The sequence below is a fragment of the Pongo pygmaeus genome, chromosome 2, assembly GCF_028885625.2.
Source record: "Pongo pygmaeus isolate AG05252 chromosome 2, NHGRI_mPonPyg2-v2.0_pri, whole genome shotgun sequence".
Lineage (NCBI taxonomy): Eukaryota > Metazoa > Chordata > Mammalia > Primates > Hominidae > Pongo > Pongo pygmaeus.
This window is the reverse complement of record NC_085930.1, coordinates 194,773,429-194,793,954: the sequence shown is the minus strand read 5'-3', so window position 1 is coordinate 194,793,954 and position 20,526 is coordinate 194,773,429. Positions and strand designations below refer to the sequence as shown.

The window sequence follows — 20,526 nt, the reverse complement described above, 5'->3', positions numbered from 1 at the left end:
ATACATCCCAAGAAAACAATTTTTTTTTCCAAGTTAAGAAAAAAAAAACAACACATAAATCAGAAAACTACAAGCTCTGCCAGGCACGGTGGCTCATGCCTGTAATCCCAGCACTTTGGGAGGCCGTGGCAGGTGGATCACGAGGTCAAGAGATCGAGACCATCCTGGCCAACATGGTGAAACCCCATCTCTACTAAAAATTAACTGGGCGTGGTGGCACGTGCCTGTAATCTCAGCTACTCGAGAGGCTGAGGCAGGAGAATCGCTTGAACCCGGGAGGCAGAGGTAGCGGTAAGCTGAGATCACGCCACTGCACTCCAGCCTGGTGACAGAGCGAGACTCTGTCTCAAAAAAAAAAAAAAAAAAAAACTACAAGCTGCTTTTGAATAGCAACTTATCCCAGGTCTGGCCACTGAGATTTAAGAAATACTGTGGTAGGCTGGGTGTGGTGACTCACACCTGTAATCCCAGCACTTCGGGAGGTCCAGGCAGAATGATCACTTGAGCCAGGGAGTTTGAGACCAGCCTGGGCAACATAGGGAGACCCTGTCTCTAAAAAAATTTTTTTTTTTTAATTAGCCAAGAGTGGTGGCATGTGCCTGGAGTCCCAGCTACTTGGGAGGCTGAGGTGGGAGGTCAAGGCTGCAGTGAGCTGTGATTTCACCACTGCACTCCAGCCTAAGTGACAGAGTGAGATTTATAGTCTCAAAAAAAAGAAAAAAAAGAAAAAGAAAAAAATATATTGGGGTCACACTTGATAGCCCTGCGGTGCAACACAACAACACATTTTTTTTTCTTTTCCTGCCTCATAAATAGCACCCTTACAAACTCAATACTGAAACACTGGCCATCTGCCAGGAAGAGTGCGAAGGCTTCAGGATTACAGATCTCAGTCAGAATCCCAGGACCCCATCAGCAAACAGTAACTCATGAAACGAATGTGGCAATCCTCAGCCTCCCACCGTGCATGTTCCCTCCATATCCCCCTAGTTACCCTCTAGAAGGAAGAAAAGGAGACGCATCCTTATACTCGCTCCCACCTGGGACTTGTCTGCCGGTTGGTGCCTTCGCTGTCCTGTGGTCCACAGTAGAGACATGGGTGACTGTCCATCCACTGGCCAAGGAGTGGGATTATCCTTAACCCCAACCCCACCACTGCCACAGCCTTTCCGGGACCTAGCAGCTCTTTACTGCAGGGCCATGGGAGAACCCCAAGGCCATATGGAGTAACAAGGACATTGAGATTTCTGCCCTTGGCTTGGATAATTTGCAGCCTTGTACTGCAAGAAGGGCACAACCTCATTGCTTAAGCTTTCGTAGGTGTTCCAGTCAGATGCCCCAGTTCTCCAAGAAGATCCTTAGCCCCTTTCAGCTCAGAGCAGCTCCTTGAAGCCTTTTCAGGGCCCCACCCCCTTCTTCCTCCAAACCTACCTCCCCTCCAATCCGTTCTTTAGTGTTGCAAATTTCCCCTTTTAAAGCATTCAGAGAACGTTAACAAACTTCTTCTCAACTTTGTTTTTCCTGACCCCTGGACAGAAAAGAATTCTAGGCCATTTGTTGGAAGGGGTAAGAGCCCCTAGAGGAGGTTGTGTTGGGTTAGGCCTAATGTGCCTAAAATCCAACATAATTCACCACTCTGTAGATTAATTTCTTTCTAGGTACCAACCCTTCTGGTACTTTTTTTTTTTTTTTTTGAGACAGAGTCTCATTCTGTCACCCATGCTGGAGTGCAGTGGCACGATCTTGGCTCACTGCAACCTCCGCCTCCCAGGTTCACACAATTCTCCTGCCTCAGGTTCCTGAGTAGCTGGGATTACAGGTTTTTCTTAAGTACCAGAAGAGGGCCAGGCGCGGTGGCTCACGCCTGTAATCCCAGCACTGTGGGAGGCCGAGGCGGGTGGATCACGAGGTCAGGCGTTCGAGACCAGTCTGGCCAACATAGTGAAACCCTGTCTCTACTAAAAATACACAAAAATTTAGCCAGGCGTGGTGGTGGGTGCCTGTAATCCCGCCTACTCAGAAGGCTGAGGCATGAGAATCGCTTGTACCCGGGTGGCCGATGTTGTAGTGAGCCGAGTTCGCACCACTACACTCCAGACTGGGCGACAGAGGGAGACTGTCGCAAAAAAAAAAAAAGAAAAGATGATGGGCGCGGTGGCTCACGCCTGTAATCCCAGCACTTTGGGACGCCGAGGCAGGCGGATCACGAGGTCAGGAGTTTGAGACCAGCCTGGCCAATATGGTGAAACCCCGTCTCTACTAAAAAAATACAAAAATTAGCCGGGCGTGATGACACGTGCCTATAGTCCCAGCTACTCTGGAGGCTGAGACAGGAGAATCGCTTGAACCCGGGAGGCAGAAGTTGCAGTGAGCTGAGATCGTGCCACTGCACTCCAGCCTGGGCGTCAGAGCAAGACTCCCTCTCAAAAAAAAAAAAGAAAGAAAAGAAAAAGAAAAATGTTTATGTGGATGAAGGGCCTATTCAGTGCCCAGCACAGCTAGCTGACGCTTAACATTTCTCTTGCCTCTCCTTCCTTCTCATATCTAATAAATCTTAACTTGCCTGGTCTGTATCCTACATTTTTCACAGATCTGTTCATTCCTCTTTCCAAACTTATCAGAACTACAGTCCTTCCTTTTTTTTTTTTTTTTTTTTTGAGACAGAATCTCCCTCTGTCGCCCAGGCTGAAGTGCAGTGGTGCGATCTTGGCCCACTGCAATCTCTGCCTCCTGGGTTCGAGCAATTCTCCTGCCTCAACCTCCCGAGTAGCTGGGATTACAGGTGCCCGCCACCACATCCAGCTAATTTTTGTATTTTTTGTAGAGACGGGTTTTCACCATATTGGACAGGCTGGTCATGAACTCCTGGCCTCAAGTGGTCCACCCGCCTCAGCCTCCCAAAGTGCTGAGATTACAGGTGTGAGCCACCTACCGCACCTGGCCCAGAACTATAGTCTTTTATAGGGGCTGATCATTTCTCACACGGTTGCAATAGACATTTCTGCTTCTACCTTTCATCTTGTTAACTTATGCTGTTTGCAGGATGATCTCTCCTGTTGTCTTTTGTCTTTTGTTCTTCTGTTGTTGTTAAGAAACTAAATTTTATATTCTTATTTATTAAGAAAGGTAAATTTATAAACTAAGTTTCTATCTTTTTCTATTATCGATTGACTAAAAATGGTTGGATTGATTTTCACCAAATTTGGGAGGTTTGTTTGGGGTGGTCTGACTTAAAATATAGAGCATATGGCAACCTTAAAAAATTTTTTTTCTTCTTTTGAGACAGGGTCTTGCTCTGTCACCTAGGTTAGAGTGCAATGGAGTGATCTGGGCTCACTGCATCCTCGATTTCCCCGGGCTCGAGCGCTCCTTCCTCCTCAGCCTCCCAAGTAGCTGAAGTAGCTAGGACTACAGGCACCCTCACCACCATGCCCTGCTAATCTTTGTATATTTAGTAAAGATGGGGTTTTGCCACGTTGCCCAGGCTGGTCTGAAACTTCTGAGCTCAGCCCATCTACCCACCTCAGCCTCCCAAAGTGAGTGAGCACGCCCAGCCAACTCTAAAATTAACTTCGGATGGCCCTGGGGAGAGCCTAGAAAAAAGAGACAGGCATCTCTGGAAGCAGCTGCAATTTAGGAGCAGCCAGAAGACAGGGATTCCTCAAAGTGAGAAATGCCCTGCAGAGTGAAACAGCATGAACCCCTTAAATGGTTCATGAAGGTTCTAAATGATGGCCCAAGAAACGTTACAAGGATCAACCTTCCAAATTACAGAAATTTCCGTAGAGTTGCTTCTCACATGGAGAGACAACTCTCCATGCATGCTACAGGAAACAATTGTCTGATAAAGGCTCCCAGTTTCATGACCAATGCTTGGGAAGCCAGTTAAGTAAAAATAAAAACAGAAATCTGGCCCTAAGAATAATATTTTAAAATAACAGTTTAAGATCCAAGTACATTTAAAAATTATGTGGTACCAATGGAAAGTTATGTAAATATTGCACACTTCCCTCAAATTTTTATTTATTTATTTATTTAAATTTTTTCAGGCTGGGCGTGGTGGCTCACGTCTGTAATCCCAGCGCTTTGAGAGGCCAAGGTGGGTGGATCACTTGAGGTCAGGAGTTCAAGACCTGCCTGGCCAACATGGTGAAACCCCATCTCTACCAAAAATATATAAATTAGCCAGGCATGGTGGTGCGCGCCTGTAATCCCAGCTACTTGGGAGGCCAAGGCAGGAGAATTGCTTGAACCCGGGAGGCAGAGGTTGCGGTGAGCTGAAATCGTATCACTGCACTCCAGCCTGGGTGACAGAGTGAGACTCCACCTCAAAATAAAAATTATCGCTGGCTGGGGTGGCTCACGCCTGTAATCCCAGCACTTTGGGAGGCTGAGGCAGGTGGATCACCTGAGGTTAGAAGCTCGATACCAGCCTGACCAACATGGCAAAACCCAGTCCTACTAAAAATACAAAAATTAGCAGCCAGGCACAGTGGCTCATGCCTATAATCCCAGCACTCTGGGAGGGCGAGGTGGGTGGATCACCTGACCTCAGGAGTTCAAGATCACCCTGGGCAACATGGTGAAACCCATCTCTACTAAAATACAAAAAAGAAAAATTAGCCGGGCATGGTGGTGCACAGCTGTAGTCCCAGCTACTCAGGAGGCTACGGCATGAGAATCGCTTGAGCCACGGGGGTGGAGGTTGCAGTGAGCCGAGATTGCACCACTGCACTCCCACCTGGGCTACAGAGTAAGATGCCGTCTCAAAAAAAAAAAAAAAAAAAAATTAGCTGTGCATGGTGGTTTGGGCCTGTAGTCCCAGCTACTGAGGAGGCTGAGGTGGGAGGATCACTTGAGCCTGGGAGGCGGAGGTTGCAGTGAACCAAGATTGTGCCACTGCACTCCAGCCTGGGTGACAGAGTGAGACCCTGTCTCAAAACAAAAACAAAAACAAACAAATTACAAAACCAAAAAAAAAACTTTTTTCAGTGGGATGCATTAAATTAAAAAAAAAAAAACTTTTAGTAGGCTGGACGTGGTGGCTCACACCTATAATTCCAACATTTTGGGAGGTGAAGGCAGGAGGACTGCTTGAGCCCAGGTGTTTGAGACCATCCTGGACAACATTGTGAGACCCCGTCTCTACTTTAAAATTTTAGGCCAGGCATGGTGGCTCATACTTGTAATTCCAGCACTTTGGGAGGCCGAGGCGGGAGGATCACCTGAGGTCAGGAGTTCAAGAATAGCCTGGCCAACATAGTGAAAACCCGTCTCCATTAAAAATACAAAAAATTAGCTGGGTGTGGTGGCAGGTGCCTGTAATCTCAGCTACTTGGGAGGCTGAGGCAGGAGAATCGCTTGAACCCAGGAGGCAGAGGTTGCGGTGAGCGGAGATTGCGCCATTGCACTCCAGCCTGGGCGACAGAGCAAGACGCCGTCTCAAAAAAAAAAAAAAAAAAAAAGGCCGGGCCTGTGATCCTAGCACTTTGGGAGGCCGAGGCAGGTGGATCACCTGAGGTCCAGAGTTCGAGACCAGCCTGACCAACATGGAGAAACTCCATCTCTACTAAAAATACAAAATTAGCCGGGCGTGGTGGTGCATGCCTGTAATCCCAGCTGCTCCAGAGGCTGAGGCAGGAGAATGGCTTGAGCCCGGAAGTTGGAGGTTGCAGTGAGCCGAGATCGCGCCATTGCACTCCAGCCTGGGCAACAAGAGTAAGACTCCGTCTCAAAAAAAAAAATTAATTAATTAATTAAAAAAATAAATTTTCAATAAGAAAAAGTGTTTTGTCTCTGTCTTACTAGTGTGCATACTGACCTTGTTAGAGCCATCTCTCCTTGAAATGTCCTGTGCAGCACTCTGAATACAAGCAGTAAGTGGCAGGGTGGACTTGCATTGATTGTGTTTGATACATTGTCTGTAAAGAAGTCATGGTAGCTCTATGCCATGAACAATACTTTTTAAGCAGATTTTAATCTTTTATCTTTTTCTTTTTTTTTTTTTTGAGAAGTAGTTTGCTCTTGTTGCCCAGGCTGGAGTGCAATGGCAGGATATCGGCTCACTGCAACCTCCGCCTCCCAGGTTTAAGCGATTCTCCCGCCTCAGCCTCCCGAGTAGCTGAAATTATATGCATGTGCCACCAAGCCTGGCTAATTTTTTTTTTTTTTTTTTTTTGAAATGGAGTTTTGCTCTTGTTGCCCAGGCTGGAGGGCAATGGCGCGATCTCGGCTCACCACAACCTCCGCCTCCCGGGTTCAAGCGATTCTCCTGCCTCAGCCTTCCAAGTAGCTGGGATTACAGGCATGGCCACCAGGCCTGGCTAATTTTGTATTTTTAATAGAGACGGGGTTTCTCTCTGTTGATCAGGCTGGTCTCAAATTCCCAACCTCAGGTGATCCACCCGCCTTGGCCTCCCAAAGTACTGGGATTACAGGCGTGAGCCACCATACCTAGCTGATTTTTTTTTTTTTTTTTTGAGAGGAAGTCTCGTTCTGTCGCCCAGGCTAGAGTGCAATGGCATGATCTCAGCTCACTGCAACCTCTGCCTCCCAGGTTCAAATGATTCTCCTGTCTCAGCCTCCCTAGTAGCTGGGATTACAGGCATACACCACCACAGCCAGCTAATTTTTTGTATTTTTAATAGAGATGGGGTTTCACCATGTTGGCCAGGCTGGTCTTGAACTCCTGACCTCAAGTGATCCATCTGCCTTGGCCTCCCAAAGTGCTGGGATTACAAGCGTGAGCCACCACGTCTGGCCAGATTTTAATTTTAAATAGATTTTTCCTTCGGTTTTTTTTTTTTTTTTTTGAGATGGAGTCTCGCTCTGTCGCCCAGGCTGGAGTGCAGTGGTGCGATCTCGGCTGACTGCAAGCTCCGCCTCCCAGGTTCACGCCATTCTCCTGCCTCAGCCTCTCGAGTAGCTGGGACTACAGGTGCCCGCCACCACTCCTTGCTAATTTTTTGTATTTTTAGTAGAGATGGGGTTTCACCGTGTTAGCCAGGATGGTGTCTCGATCTCCTGACCTCGTGATCCGCCCTCCTTGGCCTCCCAAATTGCTGGGATTACAGGCGTGAGCCACCGCACCCAGCCTGTTTTGTTTTGTTGTGTTTTGTTTTTTTGGGACAGAGTCTCCCTTTGTTGCCCAGGCGGGAGTGCAGTGGTGCCATCTGGGCTCACTGTAACCTCCACCTCCTGGGTTCAAGCAAGTCTCCTGCCTCAGTGCCCCCTAGTAGCTGGGATTACAGGCACACGCCACCACGCTTGGCTAATTTTTGTATTTTTTGAAGAGACGAGGTTTCGCCATGTTGGCCAAGCTGGTCTTGAACTCTTGACCTCAGGTGATCCGCACACCTCGGCCTCCCGAAGTGCTGGGATTACAGGCGTCAGCTACCATGCCCAGCCTTTCCTTCTTGTTTTGTAATAAATGACCAAAAATTTTTTGTGTGTAATAATGTTAATAAGTTAACATATAGATATGTTATATTTATTATGTAGTATAGTATATATTAAGTATTATTATATTATATTCATTTGTATTATTATATAATAAAACATATTAACTTTTAAATGAGTTAACAAGAAGATGGTCAGGTTCCTACCACCTCGAAGGTGAAATCCAATATCTTAAGCATGGCTATGAAGTTCTTCACAGCTTATCTTCAAATTATCATTTCCCTGTTCATACACACCAATCCCTTAAGCTGCGCTTCTGTCATGGCTTCATGACTCCTGGTCTTTTCACTTTGCCTGAAATACCCTTCCCCCACCTTCTGTACCTCATGAACACTTACCTAGTTTTTGGAACCCAGACCAAAGGGCACCTCCTCCGTGAGGCTTTTGCAATGCTTTTGCAATGTCTGAGATTCCCTATATCTCATTGCTTTCCCCTCTGTTCTCCCATAGAATTTGTGTCCATGTCTCTATATTCACTTTTTTTCTTTCTTTCTTTCTTTCTTTTTTTTGAGATGGGGTCTCTCTCAGTTGTCCAGGCTGGAATGCAGTGGCACAATCTCGGCTCACTGCAGCCTCTGCCTCCCAGCTTCAAGCAATTCTCCTGCCTCAGCTTCTCAAGCAGCTGGGATTACAGGCACCTGCCTCCACGCCAAGCTAATTTTTGTATTTTTGGTAGAGATGGGGTTTCATCTTGTTGGCCAGGCTGGTCTCAAACTCCTGACCTCAGGTGACCCACCTGCTTCGGTGTTCCAAAGTATTGGTGCAGAGCTTATAGCTTGCAGTGAACGCCAATAATGAGTTCTCAGACAATTCCAGCTGAGCAGGGCGGGGGGCAGCTCTTCTAAGAGAGTCAACCTTAGCATCCGTCTGTCATTTATTGAAAGGGCTTGTGAAACCACAAACATCCACTAGATGGCTTTTTTGAGGTCGGGTCGTGAGGCACCTGTGGCCTTGTAAAAGCACTCAAACTGCATTCTCAGGAGGCTGTTTTCAGCGTTCCTTATCACAGCACACACTCCACTCCCTGTCCTGTTTTCAGGGTCGAGTTTCATTCTCATGCACACATAACATAGACACAGCGCCTCAGTATTTTTCCATGCCCCGACCTCAAATGCCTTGTACATAAGCTTGAATATGTTGCCATGTGCCTCCCACATCTCCCCCTTCTTTAATTCTTAGAGCTTGCTGGTCATCCCATGCAACGTAATTCTTCCCTGGTATCATTCTTCTCTGGTCATAGATGCATCGGGTGGCAGCACAGAGCCTTCTGCAAATGCCTAGCAAACAGATACAAAAAAGAGTAAGTACAGCGGCCATCATCCAAATGCGTATATTTAACCCAGACAACCAAGTGTTCGGGTTTAACCATTGAAAGCCTTCTTGTAATTGTTGAAGGGTACTTGTTTGTAATTACTGCGACCATTCTTCAAGTCCTTTCTTTAATTCACACTCAAGAGTGGAAATCTGAGAAGACAAATGGTCGTGATAAGCCCCTTGCAGATGTGCTTTCACTCTCTCCCAATTATATTGGGAGCTATTATATGGCAGGGGTGTGATCCAGATAGAATTATATTGCCAATCACAGTGTAAATTTTGATGGGTAATGAATGCCTGCTGCTGATTCCCCAGCTACGTAACAGAAGCTTCAAGAGCCTTCAGATGAGACAGAATAGTTTTATCAATATTTACCTGTTCTTGAAATTCATGGGTTACATTATATACCATGTGGTTTGCCACTGAGGCTGTGTGAATAGATTCCATCAGAGAAACAGCTGCAGTGGCAGCAGTTGCTAATATAATAATAGCTGAGACTAAAAAGGCAATTAAAGTGGCCAGAAATCTCTTTTTTTTTCGAGTATGAGACAGCGCTTTTCTAAATAGCTGCAGGGTGGAATCTACTTCCCAGCTCGGGGTTAAATTTACAGGCAGCCACAATTCCACACACCATTTTAAGATCATGACAGGTTGTATTCAACTGTGTAACGTTTCGGTGAGACAAGCATGTAGCATACCAACTACTGGAAGAGACTTTAATACTATAAAAGGATTGATTCTGCTCTATGTTAGGAACACCTTGCCCAAACAAAAGCATATAAGTGTGCATAGTACAAATCAGGACTGTGTCAGTAACATTATTACGCAAAGAGAGGGTATAGTTGCCACCGCTAGTAATATACTCACCATGTGAAATAACCCGTTCAAAAAGGGAAATCCTAATCTCCAAATTTGGGTATGAGCAGGGCTTAAAGATTGTTTCCCTTTCAGTTGTAATATTGGTCCTGAAAGCCCACATTCTGACTAGGTAATAGAACTATTGGAGGGACTCCTAAGTCCAGTAGTCTGATTTGCAGACATAAGATTTCCATGGGGACCCCAATCAATTAAGGTGCCATTATCAAACAGAGGCCCTTGACATGGTGTAGGCTGTCTGCACGGCAACCACTGGATGGCCTCAAACTTATGTCACCAGTCCCTTCTCGGAAGGCGTATAGGAAGATCAGGCACTTGTGAAGCTTGATTAGAGACCTCGGTAAGATTAGTGGTTATAGTAGAAATAAAGGTCAAGTTTGCAAGCTTAGCATCCCTTTTAGGCTGATAGTGAAGATACTCCTGAGGGATGAGAGTAACACACTTATGTGCTATTGTGGAAAAACTAAGAGGGGGGTTACTAGACAATAAAATCAAGGAGTCATTAAGTTTAATCCATCACAAATTTTCAGTTAAGAGGTAACACAGGGGCATCCATCAGCCTCCTGTCCAAGAAGTATCATTAGATGACAAAGGCAGGTCAGCATCCCACCATGTAATAACATTAAAACAGGGGGATTTAGAACATGACTCAAATAAACATGTTCTTGAGCTGATCCCACTGACAAAGGACAAGAATTACCAGCCACTCCAACATCCATGTCTGTCTTACTTTCTCAGAAGTTTCCCCAATTACTGCCAGATACATAAGAAACTGATTCTCTGCAGTTACAGGGGCTTCCATGGCTGCAAGCGGAACAGATGCCTGTTGATCCAATTTCTTTAGCTGTCCCCAGGTAATGTCAGGTGCCTTCTGAATCATCACCGTCATTGTCAGTTGGTTCTCCAACAACAGGTCTTGTTTTCGAGAAGAGAGTCCCATATTCCCCCTTTTTTGTTTATTAAGATATACTTTAAGAGTTTGATGAGCTCATTGAACAATGGCCTGACTGGTTGAGTTATAAGGAATACCAGTTTTGTGTTGAGTTATAAGGAATACCAGTTTTGTGTTGTATGTGCCAAAGGTGCAATGCATATGCAAATCAAGCACTAAGATAGCAAGGTCCATTATTAATTATAATTTTTTTGTTGTTGTTTTGGTGAGACGGAGATTCACTCTTGTTGCCCAGGCTGGAATTCATGGTGCCATCTCGGCTCACCACATCCTCTCCCTCCCAGGTTCAAGCAATTCTCCTGCCTCAGCCTCCTGAGTAGCTGGGATTACAGGCATGTGCCACCACGCCCGGCTAATTTTGTATTTTTAGTAGAGATGGGGTTTCACCATGTTGCCCAGGCTGATCTCGAACTCCTGACCTCAGGTGATCCGCCCGCCCCGGCCTCCCAAAGTGCTGGGATTACAGGCCACTGCACCCGGCCCATTATTAGTTTTTCTAGTGTCTGGAAGGCTTAGAGTTATAATAGATTTAAACAAATGAGCAACTGCATCTTTAGTTTTTTTCTCTGGTCTGGAGGGTAGCATGTATCAGGCCTGTATACGTGTCCACGGTAACGTGGAGAAATTTGAAACGTCAAAAGGGTGGATACTGACTAGCATCAGTTTGCCAAATAGCATTAGGCAGACCTCGTGGGTTGGCACCAAGGCCTAAGGAAAAAGGGGAAAGAGAATGCAGTTGGCAATCAGCACAAGTTTTAATAATCATGTGCGTTTGAATAAGTGTCAGATGAAACTGTTGTTTAAGACTACGGGCATTCTGATGAAAAAAAGCATGATCAGCCTGAGCTCGCAAAAAGCAGGAGAATTTGCAAACCACATCTGTGGTCATACCAGAGTAGCAGCTCGAGCGTTCCCTTCTGATAGGGGACCAGGTAGCCCAGAATAGAATGAGAGCGGGTATCTGTGATGTAAAGAGGGTGATGACAGGCACAGAGGAGCTCTTGCGCTGCAAGAAACAAAGCTAATAAGGGTTTATTAGTAATGCCCTTCACATGTGCAAGATCTAAATGAATAATACTATACATCACATAAGCGGAATCACTAACTATATGTCTTGGTGAGGAAAAGTTTGTAAGGCCAATATCAGGACACCTAACTCTGCCTGTTGTGTAGTTTTTAAAATGCTCCTGGATTTTGTGCTGCCAGTTCTGCATGGCATCTTGCCACACTATAGCTGCTTTTTCAATTTTTTTTTTTTTTTGAGCCATCTGTAAAGACAGTGGTGGCATGAAGTAAAAGGCTCAGAGACAACAATAGATACAAATTTAACAGGCACAGTTTGTAAAAAGTTCAGGAGCTTAGAGGCTGGTAAATGAAAGCTGATATTACCAATAAAGTCAGTCATTGCTACTTGCCAATCAAGATCACAAGCTAAGAGATACTCTCTTAGTATGAAATTGTTCCTCGCTTAAAGACAGGAAAAGAATAGCAGGGTCATATCCTGACAGCTGGACGCAACGTTGGCATCCCTTTATGAGAAGAGAAGCTATTAAATCTGTAGTCTTTTGCAATGTTTAAAGGAATTATGAGACAGGTACATAACATATAAAATACAGAAATGGCAAAAGATAAAGCCTACCTGTTAAACTAAGGCATGGAAGGGATGGATATTTTAAGTGATTTTTACTATATTTTGGCCCTTGAAAGTCATTAGAATGTGACTGCAAGTCGCCAGGATAATAAACCTGCATTGAGTTAGCTTAAGTGTGTAGAAAACAGAAAAAAAAAAAACTTTAAAAAATGTCCTTTGATGTTGGCCATTTTCCTGCATCAGCCTTTAGCTGGAATGTCTTAGAAGTGAGCTCGAGAAAGTAGGGTTGTGGCTGGTTTCTTTGTATTCATTCTGGGCTCCTTAGGCAGCTTCTCTTTTTAATAGCCTGCCACTTGTTGCTGTCCTTACCCTGAGAGGAAGGAAGGAAGACTACTATTGGCAGTAAGAGGCTAGAGAATGACTGGGTGGTAAAGTGCATGTGTAAGCACAGAGGCTGGAGGCAAGAGAGTAACAGGCTGGGAGAAAACCACTCCCCTTATCTTCTAGGCCCCCTACGCCTGGAGCCAACCCTGTTAGGTAAGGTACTGAAAATGTGCTTTTTATTATTTTTACCACCCCCAAGCAGAGAGGCTTAGGGGAGGAGCACACATGCAGCACAGGGTCTGCTTTGAAGTTTCTTAGCCACAGTGTTTTTAAACATTTTATAAAAAAGCAAAACAAACATTCCTTACTGCTGTGTCTGTCTTCTGAAGATGACAGCAGCTGGCAGAGCTCCTCCACCTTAACCTAGTTAGCATTTAATATATGGCTACAGGAGAGCGCCCCTTATTAGCGGGCTCCTCCCCCCCAGGGCTCTGTACTCTAGGATGCTTCACTCCTTTGCCCACCTTAGGCTAGTGAGATCGGGGTGCACATGGACAGTTTTTTAGCTCTTTCCCTAGGGAGCCAGGGAAGACAAAGGAATTGCTTGTCAACTGAGACATGCGAGGGGTGGCAGGGAAGGGCAGAAAGAGCAGCACACCGAGCAGCAGGCCACTTCCTGGGCACAGTTACTAAGGCACGTGACCGTGGTGAGGCGTATCCTCAGGACCCGGCTGGAGCTGCCTGCTCTTTGCCTTTTGGCTTCCCCTCCGTCACCATAAACCCAGAAAGGGGTAACCTGCCCAGACTGCCAGTGACCAAATGGGCACTCCCTGGCATCTTAGCAACTCTCCTGCCCCAGGCCTCTGTGGGCAGCAAGAAAGCTACAGCTAGCTGGGATAAAACCAAGGAGGCAGCATGCAACTTCCCCTTATACTCCAGAAAAACAGAAAAAAAGACAAGGCCAGAAAGGCTGATGCTGGAAATAGGAAATGGGAACTTGCATATTAGGAAGACAATCATAATTAGCCACTTTCCTTCCCTCCTGGCGGCACCCCTCCAGCAGGGAAGTTGGTTGAGGAGACGCGGTCACCCGATCATACCGATGTTCGCTGACCAGGGGGTCTTATCTAAGAACTGTCCCTCGGGCGGCCTCTAGTCTCCTTAAGGGGGATGGGAGGTGCTGTTGGCCGAACGGGGCCAACAAACGCAGGTCCCTTTAAGGGTGGAGGAAAGGAGGTCAATGGGTTTTCTATACGGGGAGGAAAAGGCTCCGGTCGTCTTTATCTTCACTAGAAAAAAAGTCCTCATTAGGCCCCTCTACAGAAGGGAATGTAGTAGAGAGAGGAGCACTGCCCCGCCCCCGCTGTTCTGGTTCCTGTTTTTCCTCACTGGAAAAAATCTCTTCCTTATTCCCCATAGAAGGGAATGAAGTGGGGAGAGGAATCGCTCCCTTTAAATCTTCTGAATTATTTTCAGGTGGAGATAATGGGCCATCTAACCGCGATCTGGCAGATAAAGAGGATACAACGCAGAGTGTACCAGCGCCCAGGTGGTCAAAATAGTAAAATTAGTAGAATGACCTTGCTCATATCCTCTTTTCAGGCAGCGACCTACCTGCTCCCATAGCTCTAAATCTAAGGTTCCTTGATCAGGAAACCAAGGACATTCCTGCCGAATTAAAAGCATGAGCTTGTGTAGAGCTCCAGGCTCTACAGTGCACTGGATAGCCTTAAGTAGCTGTTGCACTGTTTTAAAAAATACTTTCTGGGCCGGGCGCGGTGGCTCACGCCTGTAATCCCAGCACTTTGGGAGGCCGAGGCGGGCGGATCACGAGGTCAGGAGGTCGAGATCATCCTGGCTAACGCGGTGAAACCCCGTCTCTACTAGGCTGACGGGCGCGTGTAGTCCCAGCTACTCGGGAGGCTGAGGTAGGAGAATGGCGTGAACCCGGGAGGCGGAGCTTGCAGTGAGCGGAGATCGGGCCAGTGCACTCCAGCCTGGGCGACAGAGAGAGACTCCATCTCAAAAAAAAAAAAAAAAAAAAAAAAAAACTTTCTGTTCGTTGGTCATTTCCTGACCCATGATAACCCAACCCCTGATATTTTACGTGTGGGTCGTGTCCTCCTGATGGGAGTCAGGAATCTCTCCCTTTAAATCTTCTGAATTCTTTTCAGGTGGAGATTCCCCGAAAATTGATGAGCTCTCCTCCTTCACACGTAACTTCAAGGCGATCATGTCAGGGACACCACTTGCAGAGCTTATAGCTTGCAATGAATGCCACGAAATGAGTGCCCAGACAATTCCAGCTGAGCGGGGTGGGGGGCAGCTCTTCTTTTTCTTTTTCTTTTTCTTTTTTTTTTAATTATACTTTAAGTTCTGGGTTACATGTGCAGAATGTGCAGTTTTGTTACATAGGTATACACGTGCCCTGGTTGTTTGCTGCACCCATCAACCCGTCACCTACATTAGGTATTTCTCCTAATGTTATCCCTCCCTTAGCTCCCCAGTCCACAACAGGCCCCGATGTGTGAACAGACACTTCTCAAAAGAAGACATTTATGCAGCCAAGAGACACATGAAAAGATGATCATCATCACTGGTCATTAGAGAAATGCAAATCAAAACCGCAATGAGATACCATCTCACGCCAGTTAGAATGGGGGGTGGCTCTTCTTTCTTTCTTTCTTTTCTTTTCTTTTCTTTTCTTTTTTTTTTTTTTTTTGAGACGGAGTCGCTGTGTTGCCCAGGCTGGAGTGCAGTGGCATGATCTCGGCTCACTGCAACCTCTGCCTGCTGGGTTCAAGCAATTCTCTGCCTTAGCCTCCCGAGTAGCTGGGATTACAGGCACCTGCCACCACGCCCGGCTAATTTTTTGTATTTTTAGTAGAGACAGGGTTTCACCATCTTGACCAGGCTGGTCTTGAATCGTAACCCACCCGTCTCCGTCTGCCAAAGTGCTAGGATTACAGGCGTGAGCCACCGCGCCCGACATTGGGGGGTAGCTCTTCTAAGAGAGTCCGCCCCAGCATCCGTCCGCCAAGTATTTATTAAAAGGGCTTGTTAAACCACAAACATCCACTAGATGGCTTTTTTGAGGTCACGTCGTGAGGCACCTGCGGCCTTGTAAAAGCGCTCAAACTGCATTCTCAGGACGCTGTTTTCAGCGTTCCTTATCACAGCACACACTCCACTCCCTGTCCTGTTTTCAGGGCCGAGTTTCATTCTCATGCACAAATAACATACACACAGCGCCTCGGTATTTTTCCATGCCCCGACCTCAGATGCCTTGTACATAAGCTTGACTATGTTGCCTTGCGCCCCCCACAGTTGGCATCACAGGTATGAGCCACCATGCTGGCCTATATTAGCATTATTATTACCATTTTCATTGTTAATGTGTCTGTCTTCTTGAGGGAAGAAGCATGTTCTATTTCTTCCATATTTCTTGTACTGAGAGCTCTAGAAATGTTCGATAAATGAGGGAATGATGAAATGAAACGAATAAACGGAATTGGGGAAAGTTACCCTTATCTCTTTGCAGGATATGAATTGAAAAAACCCACTTATCTTTCCAAACTTGAACTGCAAGTGAGAAATGGCAGGGTCACTGATGTGGAAGGGAAGACCAAAGGGTGTTACAGTGAGTCATATCCCAGCTGGGAGCCCTAGACCTGGGCGGATGGGGACATAGGTCACCTTTCTTGGCTGTTGAAACAAATGAGAGTTATAAAACCTCCACCCCTTAGCTCCATTACACTTCATACCTGTTTTTCCTGTCCATGCGTTTGGAAGCTTGCCTGTACCTTTTAAATATGCTCTCTGTAGCAAGTGACTTTTAGGTTTAATAAAGAAGAAGAAAAACCCACAGGTTTCTAGATTGGAAACTAGGAAAACTGTGGTATTCTTGAGTTGTAATCAGGAGGTCATAGGATTGAGAAAACAGTAGTTAACTGATTGGAAATGAAGAAATGCTTTTTCTTAGAGTACTTTTGAATAAATTATTTCAAATGATTATGAGTTGACTCATCTTTTAAAATTGTGGAAAAGTTCTTTTTTTTTTTTTTTTTTGAGACTGAGTCTTGCTCTGTCGCGCAGACTGGAGTGCAGTGGCGCAATCTTGGCTCACTGCAACCTCCACCTCCTGGGTTCAAGCGATTCTCCTGCCTCAGCCTCCCGAGTAGCTGGGAATACAGTCGCCTGCCACCATGCCCGGCTAATTTGTGTGTGTGTGTGTGTGTGTGTGTGTGTGTGTGTGTATATAGAGAGAGAGAGAGAGAGAGAGAGAGAAAGATGGAGTTTCACTCTTGTTTCCCAGGCTGGAGTGCAATAGCACAATCTCAGCTCACTACAACCTCTGCCTCCCAACCTCTGCCTCCTGGGTTCAAGCGATTCTCCTGTCTCAGCCTCCCAAGTAGCTGGGATTATAGGCGTATGCCACCACGCCTGGTGAATTTTTTTGTATTTTTAGTAGAGACAGGATTTCATCATATTGGTGAGGCTGGTCTCGAACTCCTGACCTCAGGTGATCCACCCGCCTTAGCCTCCCAAAGTGCTGGGATTACAGACATGAGCCACCACGCCCAGCCTGGAAAACTTTATTTTGAAATAATTTTTGGGTCGGGCATGGTGGCATACACCTGTAATCCCAGGACTTTAGGAGGCCGAGGAGGGTGGATCACTTGAGTCCAGGAGTTTGAGACCAGCCTGGCCAACATGGCAAAACGCTGTCTCTACTAAAAAATACAAAAATTAGCTCTGCGTGGTGGCACATGCCTGTTATCCCAGCTACTTAGGAGGCTGAGGGGCAGGAGGATAGCTAGAACCTGGGAGGCAGAGGTTGCGGTGAACCGAGGTTGCACCACTACACTCTAGCCTGGGCTACAGAGCAAGACTGTGTCACAAAAAAAAAAAAAAAGAAAACTAAAAGAAAATAAAAAGAATTATTGGTTCTCAGAAAGTTACAAAAATAGGTGCAGTGGCTTGTGCCTATGGTCCCAGCTACTCAGGAGGCTGAGGTGGAGGATCAGTTGAGCCCAAGAGTTGGAGGTTGTGGTGGGTGACAGGGTGAGACCTTGTCTCCAAAAAATATAAAGTCAGTATAAAAATAAGCAAAACAAAAAAATTGACCCTGGTTGACAACCCACAGACCTCACTTAGAGTTTCACATATAAGTGTGTGTAGTTGTGTGCTATTTTATCACCTGTCCACCACCACATAGCCACTACCACAATTAAGATACACAATTATTTCATCACTAAAAGATGATTTTTTTTTTTTTTAAGACGGAGTCTTGCTCTTGTCACCCAGGCTGGAGTGCAGTGGCACGATATCGGCTCACTGCAACCTCCACCTCCTGGGTTCAAGCAATTCTTCTGCCTCAGCCTTCTGAGTAGCTGGGATTACAGGCACCTGCCACCACACCCAGCTAATTTTTGTATTTTTAGTACAGTCGGGGTTTCACCATGTTGGCCAGGCTCGTCTCGAACTCCTGACATCAGGTGATCCACCTGCCTCGGCCTTCCAAAGTGCTGGGATTACAGGCATGAGCCTGGCCAACTAAAAGATTCTTTTACAGTCACACCCATTCTCCTCTCTTCCCTGCCTCTCCTCTCCCCATTCTCGGCAATGTTTTATGTTTTCTTATATTTGATATTTCTCACTATTGCAAAAAACTAAGGGACAGATTCTCCATCGATTTTTGTGCTGTTCTGAAAGCCTAAAATAGAAAGGAGCACAGTTAAGAAGTTAGAGACCTTCTGTGCCCACCAGCAGGAAAATCATTAATAGTAACACAAAGAGGCCAGGCACGGTGGCTCATGCCTGTAATCCCAGGACTTTGAGAGGCTGAGGCGGGAGGACTGCTTGAGTCCAGGGGTTTGAGACCAGCCTGGGCAACACTGTGAGACCCCATCTCTACAAAAACATTAAAAAATTAGCAGGGCATGCTGACATGTGCCTGTGATCCCAGCTCCTCAGGAGGCTGAGGTGGGAGAATCCCTTAAGCCCAGGAGGTCAAGACCAGTGAGCTGTGATTGAGTCACTGCACTCAAGTCTGGGTGACAGAGTGAGACCTGTTTCAAAAACAACAACAACAACAAAAAGTAACACACAGAGTCCTCCCAACAGAAATGATTCCCATTCCTATAATTGGATAGTTTCCAGGAAAATGTACATTAGCTCTGTGTAGATAAGCACTTGGCATGGTACTTAAAACTCACAGGACCTCAACAAATATTTATCAGGCAAGTATACTGATTAAACAGGGAGCAAGGAATTCCCTAACAGGTTCCTAAAAGATATGTGAAACAAGTCTCCGTTTGTTCCAGAGGGCAGTTGTTTTCAAATTAGTAAAGCTTACAGCAATAAAAGCAAATTTTTCTCTAAACTAAACAAAAGCTGAGCGAGAAATAGACAGGCTAACAGGCCATCTATTTGGTTTTTCTTTTTTTTGTTGTCGAGACAGAGTCTCACTCTGTCGCCCAGGCTGGAGTGCAGTGGCGTGATCTCGGCTCACTGCAACCTCCACCTCCCAGGTTCAAGCGATTCTCCTGCCTCAGCCTCCCAAGTAGCTGGGATTATAGGCGTGTGCCACCATGCCTGGCTCACTTTTGTATTTTTAGTAAAGATGAGGTTTCACCATGTTGGCCAGGCTGGTCTTGAACTCCTGACCTCAGGTGATCCGCCCGCCTTGGCCTCCCAAAGTGTTGGAATTACAGGCGTGGGCCATCACACCCGACCTATTTGGTTTCACTTATTCACAGTTCCTTAATTTATTTCTCCAAGCAGGAGACAAAATCAAAAACAAAAACAGGCTGAAGTGGTGACTGAAGTCTCTCACCTGAAGCCCCAAGACTTAGGGTGCCCCCCAGTCCTAAAAATCCTGTCTAAGTCTCTCTTCTCAACATTGTGCAGCCTGCCTTCTGCTGGAAAGGAAAGGTACAGATGTGTCGCCAGCTAGATAATAACAATAGTTATCAAGTTGCCAGAGTGCTTACCTTAGCACAGTGCTAAGGACTTTAGCTGTAATATCTCATTTAGTCCATATAACAACCCTGTGAAATGTGTGATTTTATTATCTTCGTTTTACAGCTAAGAAAACAGACTTTAAGTACCTAAATGTTGGGTCAGGCACGGTGACTCACGCCTATAATCTCAACACTTTGGGAGGCTGAGGTGGGAATATCACTTGAATCCAGAAGTTCTGAGACCAGCCTGAGCAATGTAGCAAGTATCCCACCTCTACAATCAAAAAATTAGCCGGGCGTGGTGGCATACACCTGTAGTTCTAGGGAAGCTGAGGCAGGGGGATCACTTGAGCCTAGGAGTTTGAGGTTACAGTGAGCTTGCACCACTGCACTCCAGCCTGGGTGGTAGAGTGAGACTTTGTCTGGAAAAAAAAGAAAAGAAAAGAAAAGAAAAAAAAGCGGCGGGCCGGGCGCGGTGGCTCACGCCAGCACTTTGAGAGGCCGAGGCGGGCGGATCACGAGGTCAGGAGATGAGACCATCCTGGCTAACACTGTGAAACCCCGTCTCTACTAAAAATACAAAAAATCAGCCGGGTGTGGTGGCGGGCACCTGTAGTCCCAGCTACTCGGGAGGCTGAGGCAGGAGAATGGCGTGAACCCGGGAGGCGGAACTTGCAGTGAGCCGAGATCGCGCCACTGCATTCCAGCCTGTGCGACAGAGTGAGACTCCGTCTCACCAAAAATAAAAAATAAAAAAAAAAAGAACTTAAATGTTTTGCATAAGTCTACACAACTAAGCTAGTGGAAGACAAGGGATTCGAACTCAGGTTAGTATAATAAGTCAGCCCTAGGCAGTCTTGGTATTCATTAGGTCTGACGTGTGACACAGAAATCTGCCCACAGTACTTTTAAAAGCTCCCAGGTGATTCTGACTTACTGACTTCTTGGGAAGCATTGCTAGAATCTACTTCCTGCAAAGGAATCTCCTGCTATTCAAATGGGGTGGGAACATGAAGAGAACTAATAGATAAACTTATATGAGCAGT

General features: G+C 46.1%; 1 protein-coding gene across 4 annotated transcripts in view; it reads left to right on the top strand.

Moving 5' to 3' along the window:
- The window catches only part of LIPH (lipase H), a 75,095-nt gene that overhangs the window by 2,324 nt on the left and 52,245 nt on the right, over positions 1–20,526 (top strand). Inside the window, exons 2-4 of one of the 4 annotated variants that reach the window (XM_054483574.2) lie at positions 8,638–8,758; positions 13,992–14,064; positions 16,057–16,155. The exons of 1 other annotated variant lie outside the window; for it this stretch is intronic. The gene's annotated coding sequence lies outside the window, so the exon portion shown is untranslated. The remainder of the gene's footprint in view (positions 1–8,637; positions 8,759–13,991; positions 14,065–16,056; positions 16,156–20,526) is intronic. 2 more of the 4 variants (XM_054483576.2, XM_054483575.2) reach the window with 2 other exon arrangements.